The sequence below is a fragment of the Rousettus aegyptiacus genome, unplaced genomic scaffold (assembly GCF_014176215.1).
Source record: "Rousettus aegyptiacus isolate mRouAeg1 unplaced genomic scaffold, mRouAeg1.p scaffold_m13_p_1, whole genome shotgun sequence".
NCBI classification, from domain to species: domain Eukaryota; kingdom Metazoa; phylum Chordata; class Mammalia; order Chiroptera; family Pteropodidae; genus Rousettus; species Rousettus aegyptiacus.
In genome coordinates, this window is record NW_023416284.1 from 83,484,546 (window position 1) to 83,501,729 (window position 17,184).

General features: G+C 39.6%; 1 protein-coding gene across 1 annotated transcript in view; it reads right to left on the reverse strand.

The window, feature by feature from the left end:
- FAM50B (family with sequence similarity 50 member B) overlaps positions 1–16,745 on the reverse strand; it is an 80,189-nt gene extending 63,444 nt beyond the window's left edge. The window contains exon 1 of the mRNA XM_016166701.2: positions 16,210–16,745. The gene's annotated coding sequence lies outside the window, so the exon portion shown is untranslated. The remainder of the gene's footprint in view (positions 1–16,209) is intronic.
- Between the last annotated feature and the right edge of the window lie 439 nt (positions 16,746–17,184).

Sequence of the window (17,184 nt, forward strand, 5' to 3'; positions counted from 1 at the left end):
GATAAATCCCTCCAAATGCATACGACCTGCCTCATGCCTTCCTGAAGCAGCTGTATGTTCTCCAAGGACCCAGCCCCTACATGCCAGGAGGACCAAGAACCCACAGAAATCCTATCTGATGGGCCTCTATGTCTGATCTTCTACCTTGTACTTAGGGCTTTAAGTCCCTTCTAAGTTACAGACCAGCATTCAATTCCCTGAGTCCAGCCCTCCCCTGAATGTCCTCAGAAAGCTCAAAATCCACATGTGCCAAATTGTAATCATGATTTTTTCCTCCCCAACCTGCTTCTTCTCCCTTTGGTCCCTGTCAGAGAATGGTACCTCTGGCTTCTCATCACCCTGGCAGGAAACCTAAATGTTGCTTTACCTCTTCCCTTAACCTCGCCCTCACCTGTAGGCGCCCAATCTCCCCAGGTCTTACCATGCCATCCCCTGATTTGTTTCTTCCCACAGCCCCCAGCCTATTTGGCGCCCTAGTAGCAGGTGATGTTGGGGCTCTGCGCCCCACTCTATGGCCTTTGACACTGACTGTGGTGTCCAAGTGTGAAAGCTTAGCTCCATTTTCTGGAGCTGAGACAGAACAGTGTCTCCACATCAAATCATCCTGAAGGATGGGGCTGAAGCTCTTTTTTATAGGACTTTTGTCTAAGATCGCAGCACTCGGAGGCCTGCCTCCTTCCCCCACTCTCTCATAGGTCCCCTGAGATCATTTACTTAATAGACCTCTTGCTTATGAATCCTTGTCTCAGGGTCTCCTAGCTGCTCTCCCAATTGCAAATATTTCTCCACTGCAATCTTTTTACCCACTGCCCACAGCAAAGAAGATATTTAATAATTCCCCCATTACAAACAAATCAAGGTTCAAATTCTCTAGAATGATGCATGCCGAAGTATTCAAGGGTGAGATATTATAGTGGTTATAACCTACACTCAATATGCCAATAATTGTTGAATCTGGGTGTTCTTCATGCTATTCCTTCAGCTCTCTGGTGTATTTGTAAATTAATAAAAAGGGGGAGAGGGGAAGAGTTAAAAAGCCGCTACAATAATCATTAGGGAAATGCAAATCAAAACTGCAGAGATACCACCTTATACCCATAGGGTGGCCATTATTTAACAAACAAACAAAAAAACAAAAAATAATAAAATTTGACTAGAATTTGGAAAAATAGAACCCTTGTGCACTGTTGGTAAGAATGTAAAACAGTACAGCTACTGAGAAAAACAGTTTGATGGTTTCTCAAAAAATTATGCATGATGGAATTACATACGATCCAGCATTTCCAATTCTGGGTATATATCCAAAAGGGTTGAAAGCAAGGTCTCGAGCAGATATTTGTACACCTATGTTCACAATAGCATTATTCACAGTAGCTAAAACATGGAAGCAACCCACATGTTCATTGATGAATAAATAGATAAACAAACTGTAGTGGAATATGATTCAGCCTGAAAAGGAAAGAAATTCTGAGACATGCTATAACATGGGTGAGCCTTGAGGACATTATGCTAAGTTAATTAAACCAGTCACAAAAGGGCAAATAGTGTATGATTCAACTGATGTGAGGTACCTAGAACAGTTGGATTCATAAAGGCAGAAAGTAGAATGATGGTTGTCAATGGCTGAGGGAGGTGGGTAAGGGCAAGTTAGCGTTTTAGTTTTAGTTTTAGTTTTACAAGGTGAAAAGAGTTCTGGAGATGAATATGATGGTTGCACAACAATATGAATATATTTAATACTGTACATTTAAAAATAGTTAAGATAATAAATTTTACATGTGTATTTTATCACAATAAAAAAATTAGAAATACAGTTTCTAATATGCTGTGCAAACCCCTCCTGAGTTGTTCCAGCCCATCTACTTAGTCGTGTTCCCACTCTTTCTTACTCATCTCACACACTAAGAATATTCTGTAATATGCTCTTTACTTTCCCCACTCTGGGAAAACTCACCCTCTCTGAAAGTCTCTTCCTTCCATTTCTTACCTGCTGATCTCACCTATGCTCCAAGACCCGTTTAAATGATCTACTCAAGGAAAATTCTTATCCTGTCACCTACCCTTGGGCTTCAGCTGCACAGAACTATGTTGTCTCTTTTCTCACCACACTGCCATTATTACTTCCAGGGTGTGGCCACAACCTAGTGACCTTGGCCTATGGTAGGCACTCAGGGCCTGCCCTATGAGTGAGAAGTCCCCTTCCAGCTAACTTACGCAAGCAGGTAGGGCATGTTTGTTCATTTTTGCATCTTCTATTCCAGCTCAGAGCTTCTGGATCATTTCACTTACTCAGCAAACATCTTTCAAATGGAAGTGGGTTTAAGGAGTGATGGGATTGCGAGGTTTGATTAACAGTCGGGGCTGAAATTTCCCTTCATGTTTCAATAAGACGATAGAGATTGTTAAAACACAGCAATGCTTTTAGACTGGTTGTCAATTAGTCATGGGCCCTGCCCCCTAGTGCCCCCTCTATGCCTTGGCTTCCCTTTTTTCTTTCCCAGTACTCCTAGATCTCTCTATGAACCAATATCTAAAGGCTAACCCCTGGCACAGAAGAGAGCCTCAATGACCCCATCAAATGTCCGATCTGTTCCTTTGGTGCCCATGCTTTGCACGTTGTTACTTATTCTGTGGTAAAAGTTCCATTTGTGTTGATCATTTCAGGTAAGAACAAAAAGAGCAGAAAGTAATTACTGCCAGGAAATCACAGGTTCGGAATGCGCTGGCCAGTGCCTCTCAGGGCTCTTTCACCACGATTCAGCCCTAGACCCTTGGCAGATAAATTTCAGATGCTATAAGAAGGGTAAGAGAGCCCTGGCAAGAAGCGAAAAGTGGGCGACAGGCTCCTGGACACAAAAGTGCTCCTGGCTCTCTGACAATGGGGATGAATCACACATGACTTTGGAAAGCTTTCTCCCAAACGCCCACCTAGGACGGCTCTGACAAGTGCCGTCTGGAATCAGAGCAACTGAATATTGGAGGGAGCTTGCCGGCCTGGCCAAAGGGCCTACTGTCGTCCTGTCTGAGCTGACCTAACAGAGCGGCAGCTATATCACATGCAGCATTTTTTCACATAATACCAAAGGGGGGTGGTATTTTTTCCCCAGCAGCACAAAAGTGATGCATACTTAGCATTCTAAAAAAGAGATCACTGAAGATTACCTTCAAATGCAGACACTTTGAATAACTTCAGGCTGGTTCGGACATGCAGGATTTGAAGCAGAGAACAGTAAATGTAGTTAGCAGGATTAATTAAAACATGAATCAATGCAATTCGTGAGATACTGAGGTATTGCTTTTCATGCTAATTTTTACACAGCAGAGGCAACTGGGGACTGGGAACCATTGCTAGGGTGAGAGAAATAACATCATATCTAGTGATCAATGCCACAGTCCCTAGGAGGATGCGTTCCTCGGCCTTATATCGATCACCCAAATCTCAGCTCATTTAGCAAGATAGGACTGCTGTCATAGCTATGGAAAATTTGAGAGATAAAGTATCCTTTGATGAATGAGGAATAAGACACCTACACACACATACCCATACACACTCAAGCTATGAGAGGTTCATGCCTTAATGTTGCATAAAAATCATAAATTAATGCAAATGTGATTTCAAAAGTAGACATGGATTTCAGTTATGAGTATGAGAATGAAAGTCAAAATTACCTCACTGCAGCGTGAAATGGGTTAATGTAAACACATCCTGCTCTTCTGGTAAAGACAGAGCTGTTTTCATCCCAAGCAGGCAGCCTCAGGTGAGATGAGCTTGTGTGTTGGCATGCGTGCAGTCTATCAGCATTTAGCTATGCGTGTAGTTACACATCTTTGCTGATTTCATTGAATTTTGTTTTCTTGGAAGGAACTTCAAGCTGCTGCATGAAAATTACATATCAGCGGTGGGAAAAGGAAACAAACAGAAAAAGCAGCTTTCTTGACTCGCTTTCAGGATGGAGGTCTGAAAACTGTTTCTTCCTGTGGGGGTCTGAAAACTGTTTCTTCCTCCTTTGATGGCAATCATCACTTATTGATTATTTATTTGGAGGAGAAAAGAGCTAAAAAATAAATAAAACTCTCCTCTGAATTGTGCTGTTCAATAAAACAGTGCATGAGGAGAAGCAGAATGCCATTGAGAGGACAGGCCCAGGGTATTTGCGGCCTTCCCATCCACCGCCCTGCAGGCCTCTGGAAAGGAGCTTCAGCCAGCAGCTGTTTCAGCGCCTAGCAGCATCCCGGAAGATGAGAGACCCTGGTGAAAGTGTGATTCCGTATCTTGGCTCAGGTTTCCAGGTGGTTTGCCCGGACCCCAGAGAAAACTCCACCACCAGGGACCTGCAGTAGGGGAGCTATTTCACAAGCAGCTCTATACTGTCCTCTGAGGCACTTTGGCAGCTCTTCATTTTCTCCTTAGAATTTCATGGGCTGTCAGAGTTCTCATTATAAGCTTTGTCCGCATTCAGAGGACAGTGTGCTTTTGCCTGGGACTCAGGGCTGGCCAGGATGATAGGCTTGAGAGCTTGGGGCACGCTGCTCTGGGGTATGTATGCTGGGCGTGTATGTGTATGTGTATGCGTGCACGTGCGTGTGTTGGGGGCATACATAAGGAAACCGTGCTACCTCCTGCCTCCACCCAAACATTTCTTCCTTCTGTTCCTCTCCCTTAGACAATATTTTAACTAATGTATTGAGTTTCAAGTCCCTGTAAGCAAAAATGTTCAGACCTCAAACTCAGCTGAGGAACTGATGAGCCTCTCCCCAGTCTCTTCTCATGCTCCTGCTCCTGTCACAGGTCCCAACACAATGGCGGAGCGAAGCTCACAGCCACTCCTGGATTATCCTCTCCCAGGTTCCCACGCCTAGTTAATGCCAAATGCTAACATCAGTCTATTTTTTATATTCTCTATCCCTGCCCCTTTCCTACTGTTTCTACTGGAACTAAGTCGAAAGCCTCTTACCTGCTCTCCTTGCCCCCAGCCAGAGACTGTACCCCACAATGCTTCCTATACACACTAAAAACTGTCCCCCACAGATGCCTCCTATGCATCACTACCAGGTATCCATCAGGACATATGTCCTGACATACACATATGTCACATATGTTCCTAACATACACATGCATGTGCATGCATACACACACACCCAACACACACACACCCAGCACACTCAGTACACACCACATACCCAATACATTCATCCACCCTCCCCACACACATGCTTATAAACTCCTATCAGCTCTTCATAATATTAAGAATAATGCTTCTAAACAATGCTCATTATGGCAAAGCCTCCCACAGTTAGCTCCAACCTACTTATCTAGCCTTTTCTCCTACTAGCCTCTTGCTCCAAAGATAACACACTTAAGGACTATTTGAAATAACTTCATTACTTGTAGTGGAAAGCAGTTTTCAGTCCAATATTTTGTGGTTATTTATCTGTTCTGTAGAAAATAACAAAAGCCATACATATATATAGACACATAAAAAATATATATTTATATCTATACATGAAGAAGGAAAAATTGTTCAAGTGTCAGTTTTTCGCCATTCTAAATTTGGGAGTGGAGTCGGAGGTGAAATTCTGTAAGATTTAAAAGCTGATCCACCAGTTCACCTTTGGTATTCCTATCACAGCTCTAAGCACATCGGAGCACAATCCCTGATTTACTTTTCCGTCCCTGACTGGATGGAGATTCCTCAGAGACAGGGGGCATTTAATCTTCACCTGTTTATTCTCAGTGGTCAGTACAGAGCCAGCTCTCAGAAACAAGTGTGAGCAGAACTTTGATTCCCTACAATCTACACTGAAACAAGATCTAGGAAGCACTTCTGTATTGGGAGGATGGGGAGGCACACAAGAGTAATGCTCAGTGAAATGGTCTGAGCTTCCAAAGGCCTGTCCTTGCAAATAGCTCCTAAAAGCAACTTGCAGGTAAGTTTCCAAAAAAAAATCTTTCAGGTAAATTTTTTTTTTGGGGGGGGGGGTGGTTATGTATGATTTCCTTAAGCAAGTCCATGCCAGTGTGGACTCCTTGAAGACACAGAGGCAGGGACAGGCTTAAGGAAAGATGACCAAGCTCCTGTGATGGGATTTTAGGTCTCAGACTTCTTTGCTCCCAAATATCATCCCATACTAAGCTTACCATAGTGTCCAATTTATCCTTTTGGATTGCAGCTGTGGTTCTCAGTCCAGGCTGTACATTAGAATCACCTGAGTTTCCAGTCACCGAAGTGATTCTAGTGTCCAACCTTGGCTGAGAACCATGGCTGCTATCCAGTGGAATCTAAAAAACGAAATAAATGAACAAAATAGAAACAGACTCATAGATACAAAGAACAAACTGATGATTACCAGATGGAGGACTAGGTAAAAAAGGTGAAGGAATTAAGAAGTACAAATTTGTAGTTACAAAATAGTCACTGGGATATAAAATAGAGCATAGGAAATGTAATCGATAATACTATAGTAACTATACATGGTGCCAGGTGGGTATTATTAGACTTATCAGAAAGATCACTTCATAAATCACATAAATGTCTAACCACTATGCTGTACACTGAAACTAACATAATCTTGAATCACCTGGGGAGCTCAGTCCTGGCAATCAAAACTTTCAGTAAAAGTTCTGGTTTAATGGTCTGGGGTGAGCCTGGGCATCAGTTTTGAGAAACTGCCCAGATGTTTCTGATATGCAATCAGGATTGAGAATCCTTGCTAACCCCAAGAGTCAGAGCTTCACTTGTCAGTTCGCAACCAGTATTAGTCAAAGTGTTCCAAGACGGTTCATGTCATTGAAGGTGCTTATGGCACTTGTTTCTATTTCCATTTTCAAATAATAAATAAAATAACTATTCTGAGATCTTCCCCTTAACAACCTAACAGTTTGCATCTCTAAGTGTTCAGGGAGTGAGCCCACATGGTGGTATGTGAAGGAGTGTCAGATTTTGTCACTCAGTTTGCTGAGTATAGCTAGCCATGCTGGTGCTTCTGACAGTCACCAGATTTTACATTATTCTTCATCTTAGTTTTACATTGTTTAATTCATGCCCATCATAGACCATCGGTTAAATAAACAAGGCATTTGGAGTACCGACATTTAAATACAAGTTTATGAAGAAAATAACATAATCATTTATCAAATAAGCCTCACAAATATTACTAGTTACAGTCATTAAATTGAAATTCTTAAAGGACATCTTAGCCTTCAGTGTCTCAAAATCATTGTCCCAAAGAGAAAATATAGGGAATAGTTTATCTAATTTCTTTTCCATTTATTGAAAGTGAAACTTAACAAAAAAAAAATCCTCTCTATCAAAAAAGTGAAAATTATAAAACTATTAAGTCCATGGTTTATTTTTGATGCCCTAAATATGGCTAAGATTTAAGCTTCATTTTAATATTTGTCATTGTCCACACCAAACACAATATAACAGGTCATTTTAAGATTGGTTTGTCGACAATTTGTGATTTTTTTTAATATAAAATTAAAGTGTGTTAAATAGCACAAACCACTCATTAAGCAAGAAGTAAAAATGCCTCATAAATTAAGATCATCATTAATCTCACATTAGAAATACTTTATCATATCTTTCGAGATTATGTTGATCTGAAATAAGATATTAAAAATAACATTTGGTCAACCTTATATAAACTTAATACAATAATTTTTTTAATTTTGAAAGATTTTTTCAGATTATGAAAGAAGTGCATGTGTCAAAAACTTTGGGGAAATGGCACCTTTCCCCTAACTTGATTATCAGAATCACAGAGAGACTTGTTAAAGAGACCTCTGGTTCCCCGCCAGATCCCTGAATCAGAATGCCCAGAAGGTGCTGGGGCACCTCTAATTTTAACAAGCACTCCAGATGATTCTGATGATGAGCCTGGTGTGGGAAACACCCATCTTTTCAGAAAGCAGTTCCCTGAGGCAAAAAGAAGCCAGGTAAGCAAGTTTGGCAGCTGGCAAAAGAACATGGTAGGCCAGAGGCCAGATCTGAGCATGATCCTAACCTGGAAGATCTTAGAAAGCCAGAGCAAAGGCAGGAAGACACTGAAGGGATGGATTGAGGATTTAGGCAAGCATTAAAGCTGTGGGGTATTACAAGCCAGTGACCCAATCACTAGTCTCAGATCTGTCTCCTACCATGTGACCTAGGGAAAGTCACTTGCCTCAGGTTCTCATCTGTATAAAAATGATCTTTTAAAACATAAACCTCCTAGGATTGTGGTAAGGATAAAAAGACACCATCTAGGCAAAGCATTTGGCCCCAAAGCAGCTAAATGTACTTAGCCCAAAGAAAGGCTGGGAATGACTTTGAAGAAAGATTTTGACTTTGCCTTTGACCTGTTTCAGTGAAATTATCATTATATTTTTTGAAACTATAATTTGGCTGTTGTCCTATTATTTTCCAGATGGACAATTTATTCATAAATCCCACCCATCAGGGACCCCATGCCTTTTCACTCAGCTGTCACTTTAATAAGCACTCTCTCCAAGCCTGGAAATTATTATTTTGGGGGTGATCAAGTCAGAGTATTTTGGTGAAAGGGGCTAAACAATGCTCTGTTTTGAACTAGTTCTGCAAGGTTTTCTAGGTGAAGACAATGTTCCCATGTTCCGGAGAAGGTGTGTTTTGTAACGCCAGCCTCTATTGAGCAAGCAAAGAAGCCAGGCTGGGGGCTGGGAGTACACATGTTGAGATCTTTGATTTAATTCTCACCACAAAGCACTCTTTTACTTAACATCTTTCAGGGATGAAAATGTAATTGTTTGCCAGGTTTACAAATTGGAGGTATAGTTCTAAAGACCATAGAATAATTCCCTGAAAGCATAAAGGCTAATAACGAGATTAGAGGCTCAACTTTCAGACATCACACAGAAAACTGGAAATGGACTCCCAGTGTGGACAAAAATATGTTTTTCAGATATGGTGCATCTATATTATTCAGAGAAGTGATGAAAAATAGAAAGAAAGTCATCCTGAGACTTCTTTTTCCTTAAAGAAAAGATGTGGTGGGTTCATAAGTGCCCCCCTGAGATGATGCCTCCTCCCTGGGCCCCTACTGGCTCTGCAGAATACGGATGGGTAGCTCTACGAAGGCATATGCAAATGAACCCCTGCCTGGCTGCCTAAGATAAAATCGGAACTGCAGTGAAAAGGAAGGAAAAGAATGAAATGATTATTTTCTTCTCTGTCCCTTGTGGTTAGGCATGGTTACTCTCAGTCTATTGTTAGAGTTGACTGTGTTTTCATATCTCTACCTTCCTTTCAGACACAATGCTCTTAACTGCTGGAAATCATTAGCATATTTCAGCAAAAATTCCTACAGCAGATATATGCCACATGGTGATAATTCTTTTCACCAGAAGAATGAAATTGAAAGTTTGGGACTTATCTGTTTATAAAGTTACATATCCATTGCTTCTCTCCTTGATGATTTTTTCCCATTAGTCCATATAGGCTAACTAAATCCAGGACAAGAAATATGTACATGAATTGTATAAAGAGAATGTGAGATATTTGCTATGACAAATTTAATGCGTTGTTTTAAATTTACTAAAAAATTTCCAAAACAGGGGTCTCTCAAGATGTAAACTCAATCTGTGAGTTCATTACCATGGAGAAAGTGTCTCTGAAAGTGGGTGAGAAAATTGGTGCAGAAATAAATGGTCCAACGTCTAAGCATGTAGGAAAACAACAACAATTTTCTTTTCCATGTAGCATTCTATGAAAGGTATAGCTAGCATGGCTACCTCACAAACATGAAACGGCTCTATAAAGAGCTCACATTGATTACAGTCAAGGATGTGGCAAATATTGTTTACATTATCCTACAAATTTCTTCTACTTTGAAAATTGAACCTTATGGAATTAAAAATTGACATATGAGCTTATCATAGGTACCAGGTGATCAACTTCTGGAATATCATCTTTACTTTATCTCAGTCCCAAACAGCCAATAATTCATGATATCTTAGCCTAAGAAAGCTATATTTTAAAAAGATAAGTGAAAACCCTGATATCTGGTTACTTCTCAAGGCCCAAAGGGACTTTTTATCCTTTATAAAGAAGCAGCCAAAAGTACAGAATTCTCTGCTTGATTTACTATCTTAGTAATAAAAAGCTATTGAATGAATGACTGGTGTAAGAGTGGAAATGTGGGGGAAAAGGAACTTTTACAGGGAGGGAAAATGATGTTGAAAAATTAAATTGAAAAAGTGAAAAAATTTTACACATATAAAAAACATAACTGGTTAATTGGGTAAATAGTCACAGATTTTGCACCTGAATTTAAAAGCAACACACTGGGGGGAGGGAGAGATGGAACCCTTCTCTCAAGATCACCAATAAAGTCACAGAAGCATTTCAGAGTTTCATTTCCTTAAGAAGTGTGCTCATTCATACATACCACGTTGTCATAGAGACTTTTAAATAGCGTTTTCTGGCCATTTTGTTGTTCCATTGAAGAACCTGGGAGACCACCAAGTCCTGGATTAAGAGTTAATATGAAAGACCCCACCCACTTTTACCTTCCTCCTGCCCACTCCCCTGAATTAAAAGCAGTCTGTTATTCCTCTCTTTGTCATAGGAGTTCCTGAAAGTGCCTTTCGTTTGAAAACACTGACTACTCCCCCCACCCAGGGGCCAGTTCAGAGGAACAGTCCAGCTATTAAGGAATAAACCTTGTAGGAAGAAGGAGGGCAGACAGTGAAAAGACAGTGCAATTCCTGTGCAATGAAGCATCTCATTTAAGATACAGTAGTCCCCCTTATCCGTGGCTTCTCTTTCCATGGTTTCAGTTTCCTGGGATCTACTTCAGTCCAAAAACATTAAATGAAAAATCGAAGAAATAAACAATTCATAGGCTTTAAATTTGTACATATCTCATTGTTGCCACTGTTCTGTGTATCAGGATGAAATCTCAAATTGCCTTGCTCTAACAACCTGCCCGAGACTGAGTAGTGTGATGAGAGCTTACCTTATCCTGCTCTGTCCTGCCCAGGACGTGAACAATCTCTTTGTCCAGTATCTCCATGGCTGCATACTCTCCCCAGTTATTAGTCACTTAGTAACCTTCTTGGTTATCAGGTCAACTGTTGCAGTATCACGGCACTTTTGTTCAAGTGCTCCTTATTTTACTAACTAATGGCCCCAAAGTGCAAGAGTAGTGATGTTGGCAATTCGGATATGCCAAAGAGAAGCATAAAGTGTTTCCTTTAAGTGCTTCCTTTAAGGTGAGTATAGTACAATAAGTTATTTTGAGAGAGAGAGAGAAAGAGAGAGAGAATATTCACATAACTACTATTATAGTATACTGTTATAATAGTTCTATTTTATTATTAGTTATTGTTGATAATCTTTTACTGTGCCTAATTAATAAATTAAACTTTGGCATAGATGTGTATGTATAAGAAAAAACATGGTACAGCAGGTCCTCAAATGACTTTGTTTTGTTCAACATGGTTTCATTATAACGTTGATGAGAAAAATAAAATCAATTCCAGTGGAGGACACTGTCTGTGTGGAGTGTGCACTCTCTCCCATGTCTGTGTGGGTTTTTGAAGGGAACTCCAGTTTCCTCCCGCATCAAAGAGATTTGTACATGAGGTGAACTGTTGTGTCTACATTGTCCCGGTTTACATGAGTGTGGATGTGGGTGTGAGTAGCCCTGAGATGGAAGGGCATCCTGTCCAGAGTGAGATAGGACCTTGTACCCTAAGCTGCCAGGATGGGCTTAGCCACCCATGACCATGAATTTAAATAAGCAGGTTGGAAAATAATGATCTTATTTGTTTTTATTAATCTTTCTTAAATGTATGTATAGCTCACATTTATTTCAATGTTTCATATTAGAAGTATTTTTGGTTAGAAGTTTGGTGATATTTTTGTGAGAAATATGCTGTAGGAATTTAACTCTTATTTCTATCAATCAGCCTATGGTAAGATTGACCTCATCCTATGTCATTCTGCTTAAAGCTGCAGTTCTCAAGAACCCATGGACGTTAGGTGAGGATTTACTGTATGTATATCTGCAGTTTCAAGCATCTACTGGGGATCTTAGTCATATCTCTCTTGGATAACAGGGAACTACTGTAATTTGAGATATGTACAAATATTTTTACCTACCTTATTAAATTATATATTTGTATGTAATAGTTAAACAATGTAAGAAATGGGGTAAATAATATATTCAGACCAATTCGTTTTCCCCGAATCCTATGATTTGCACAGGGTATTCCCAGATTCAGTGTCATTTCCCCTGACCAAATACCCTTCCTCATTTCTTACAGCTCATGAGGTAAAATGAACAGCCAAAAAAATAGGGAAATGGAATCATTCAGAAATGTTTGGTTTTTATCCAATATCCTTAGCTATTAATTTCATTTTTTATTCATTGTTTGGAAGCCATTCAAACCCTTTTTGGAATGAAATCGTCATAATAAATAGTTGAACAGTCTGTAGTTGCATTCCAGGAGGAATTACATTTCTTCTAACATGGGACTTAAAATCATTGGAATTAATTTGAAAACACTCTCTTCCATTTTATTTTGAAAAATATGTGTCAAAACCTGTTTCCCTGAAAGTGACCAAAGGCATCAAAATTAATCACTGAGAACTACTATCATTAAATATAAAATTACCTAAAGGCCTCTGAAGATTAGACAATGCTTAAATACCCATATCCAGGGTGTGATCATGAGTGTGAAATCTGTGGATATCATGCGAGCTTTGGCTGTGTGCCCAAAGCATGCCCACAGTCTAGTCAGGTACACCAGCTATCTGGGAGAGACTGCCTTTAAGTCAAACTATCTTACAATGTGGTCTGAGAAGGGGCTGTGTGGGCCTGTCACAGCAGCTACTTTCGTGTTAAGTCTGTCTTTCAAATGCAATGGATGAGCAAACTAAGGAAATGATCTCCCTTACTGACAGTCCAGCAGGTGCTGAACTTGGAGTGGAATTTTAGAAGTATAATCAAAATCAAAGGAGATACCAGTCTACTGAACTTTAAAATAGGTTATTAACAAAAGCAAAACCTGCCAGAATAGTCTGCAATTGCCCAGCTTCTAAACTATAGCTGTAGCTCAAAGTTAGTCATCAGAACTAGTACTGGTTTTTTAAAATATACATATATATTTTTTTCCAGAATATTGCATCACGTATACATATAGGTGGTGGTGGAAAGTCCCTCAATCATAAACTTTCCATACATATACACTCTCCTCACTCAGAGGTTTAATAGAAGCATCATAAGCAATTTTTTAAACATTTTAAGTAAGGAAGTAGCAAACATTCCAGTTATTCTCAGCTTCATCTCAATCACCAGTGCAAATTGGATGTTTTTGGAAAGGAGTGCTTTCTCCGTCTCTTTAAAACTGTATTTATTTATTGTTTCAATCTTATGACTTCTGCTCTGGACTAACTAAGGCCAGGTTATTTTGAATGTTTGAGTTAAAGAGCTCTTGGGAAAAGGAACTCCAATTATTTTCCTGTCTAGATAAGTGTCAGAACAATTTGTCATAACAACTAATACAAATATATTTACTTCTATATATTTACTTCTCTAAACATCAATTCCTTGAACTCCCTGGCATTTGTGGTGTTGCCTTGAGCTTCTTTTCTGGTTTTGGTTCACTAAACTCTTTATGTCTGGGCAAAATTTCAGCCCCATCGGTGAAGTAGTCACAGTCTTGTGACAATGTATAGCAGAAATTTAACAATTAGCTGAAATATTTGGGGTGTGCAGACAAGCAAGTTAAGTAATTTGGGCTGCTACTTAGAAATAAATATTCAAACCAACTAGAGAGAAGGAGAGATGGGTAAAATTAGAGGCTTTCATTCATTAATTTGGCCATAACCTGCATTGAACAAAACCAGGGGTAAAAATATAAATATACACAAAACCCAAAAAGGAAACCAGAATGTAATTATCTACTTTAGAAAAGAGAGTCAACTAGGACTCCAATTTAAAGTTCTCTTGACTTGTAGTAATAGCTCTTCAAACATTATCTTGTGGTAAAATTTTCCCCATTTCCTCCTTTCCTCAAGAAGAACTAGAATTGTTGTGTCAAGATGGCAAAGGGAAATAAACAAGGGTTTCCCATCCCAAAATGATGTTCTTGAGATTCCAAGAAAAAAGCCACACTGGGAAAGGAAGAACCTAAGTCACCTGGGGTGTATAGGAAACATGTGGCAGAGGTGCTTTTGGAGGTATGTGGGAAGGAAACTGGAAACATGAGGACCAACTGGTCTGCAGCACACGCTGCTGCATGGAAGCCGAGCTATGCCTTTGGATCACTGAGTGGCAGGTGGCAAGGAGCTGCTCTTCTCGTCCTCTCTGGGCCAGCACACTCATGGACACCTGCTTGCGGATGGCCTATGGACAAGATGCCCATCTCTCCAAATACCTGCTGAGTCCCAGAAATGCATCATATTTCCTCCCTTGAACAGTCAGAAAGAACTATGTAATTCCCTCCAAACACAGAGCTGCTCTTTGCTGTTCTGCAATACTTTTGGGGTCAAATCCAAACCCCTGTATGTGGGCGAGGTTGAGTGGAAAGATACACCTCCAGTTCAAATAAGCAGGAGCTCATTCTAATCAAATGGACAGAAATTTAGTCAATCCACATCTTTTCAGAAGCATAACCTTGATATTCTTAACCAAGAATTCTTACCTCAGGTTAAGGTGGCTGATGATGTGATTAGACTGAGGGTGCACTAAATGGACAAGACGTTGGGCATATAGATATCAAACGAAGTAAACATCAGCCCAAATCTCCCCCAACAATTTCTTGACTGAATGTGAAGTACTTCAATCTCTTTTTCATTTACTCATAAATTAAAATGTTTACTGGGTACCAATCTAGAGTCTCTTTGTTATGTGGTACAAATATATGCAGGACAATATCTTTACCCTCAGGAGCATTAATAATCTTACCATCAACATTCAGTACAGTTAAATGATCATTAAAGTCCTTTTGAGCTAGCATGTGAACTGATTCTATTAAAGCTTAACTGACTATCTAACTTGGGAGAATTGGGGTATAAAATGCAATATTTTGGACTTAATTTGTTGGGGCTTGTGTCCCATAACAGTGATGTGCAACAAACCTGGCATCTCAGGACTAAGGAGCCTTTAAAAATGGCTGTCACCTGTCTATGGCCATGCCACCCTGAATAAGCTGGATCCTGACTGATCCTGGCTGCTAAGCAGGGTCAGGCCTGGTTAGTACTTGGATGGGAAACCACCTAGGGAAGACCAGGTGCTGTAGGCATAAAAAATTTAAAAAAAAAAAAAGGGATTGTAAGCTGGCAGGGTCCTTGCAATCTGTGAGGTCAACCAAGGGTTACTTTGCCAACAAAAAAAAGAAAAAAGAAAAAAGAAAAGAAAAGGCTGTCACCACATTCTTTATCATCTCATGCCTAACTCTACAAATTACACACAAAATGCAGTACCAATTGATTTTGCTTTTTCCTTGACCTTTAATTCACTGAATAGTAACCAGTTTGGGACTAATTTTAATGCGCTTGATAGCAGTCCTTTGCCACTGATGCTTATACAGAATGTGAGAATATCAACAGAAATAATGGTTTCTCAAGGCAGAAAACAGTACTTTTAATCTCTTTTAATCTCTCTTTTTGTTAATTTATAGCTTATTATTTGAAATCACATTTAGATTATCTGGGTACTATAAAGGAGTAGAAATAAAAATGTTATAAAGCTACTATAAAAAAGTAGAAATAAAATATTAACATTCTGCTATATTCACTATATCTATTTATCACGAAGCCAATTAAAAGACAGTTTTTAACATTATGACACTCTTTTACTAAAGACTTTGCCATACAAAGCATAAAAACAAGGATAATTTCACTATGAAATACTATTACACTTAAGAAAACAGAAAATATCTGAAATACCATTTACTACCTTGTTTGTAGTTTTTCCCAATGGTCTAAGAATTATTCTTTATGTTTATTATATGTATTTATTTTTATGTATTAGAAATTGTCAGAAAGCATGGCTTAAGAAACTGTTTTAATACCAAAATTCTCATTTTTGGTAAATGTACTCCGAAACTCAATTATTTAAAGTCATGTTTTACTTGATAACAAAGTCAGCCTGGTGGGATCACAAGAAATCTCTGTTGGTTATTTGTCTATATGCATAGACATGCAGCAGACAGTTAGTAAATGTTTTTCGGAAACTTACCCAGACCCAAATCACCATGGACCAACTTTTGGGTGGACTACACTGGGGTCTTGACTATTCTTTTGTTCATGTAGTAGAGTAGCTCCCAGGCTGTGGGAAATTTTAGTTGCAGATTCTCCGGCCCCATCACCAGGTAGAGCTGGGTGGTCCTCAGACATGGTCGTGGTGAAGGTTAATCAGGTTCAGACAAAAGTTCTGTTTTGTTGATTAAAAGCATATTTATGTGCTTAAAAAAAATACCAACTAAGCACTCAGATTGTAGAATGAAAGTTCTTTCATGCAAAAATACCTGCACTTTGGCCCTTGCCAGAGCCTAGAACCTTAGTCACTTGCTGCTCTCACAGGGTTTAAGTGCTAGTGAGAGGACAGATCACTCAACGGTATAATGTTGTGTGCTGTGAAGACAAATAGAACGTGGGAAGGAGTTAGTGATGGGCAGAAGTATGTTCCCTTAGGAAGGGTAGTAGAGAGGGCCTCTCTGATAAAGTGGTGAATTGAGCAGAGACCAGGGAGGGAGGGAGCTATCAGGAGGACACAGGGCAGCTTCAGAACAAAGCAACAGTAACCACAAAGCCCTGTGGTGGGTCCCAAGACTGAGAGCTTGGGATAGTGGTAGGGGATGAGATGTGAGCTGGGGTGATAGGGTGATGGAGCAGGTCACATAGATGTCTAGGAGGCCAAGTTGAGGTTTTAGAGTTTAACTCTGTGGTGGGAAGTCATGGGAGGTAAGTCATTTGCAATCCACACTTAGTAACTGACTAAGGTTCAATGGCCCACATAGCTAGCTATATGCTAATTTTCCTCTGCTCCTTTTCTACTATATTTCCCTAGGCCTTTGATTTTAACTTATGCATTTTTATTGTATATATTGTATATATTGGCAAGTCATCTTAGCTCTTTTGTGGAATCATATAAGACATTTATGTCTCTATATCTATCCATGCAGTAAAATTTTTAAATTATATTACTTGTTTT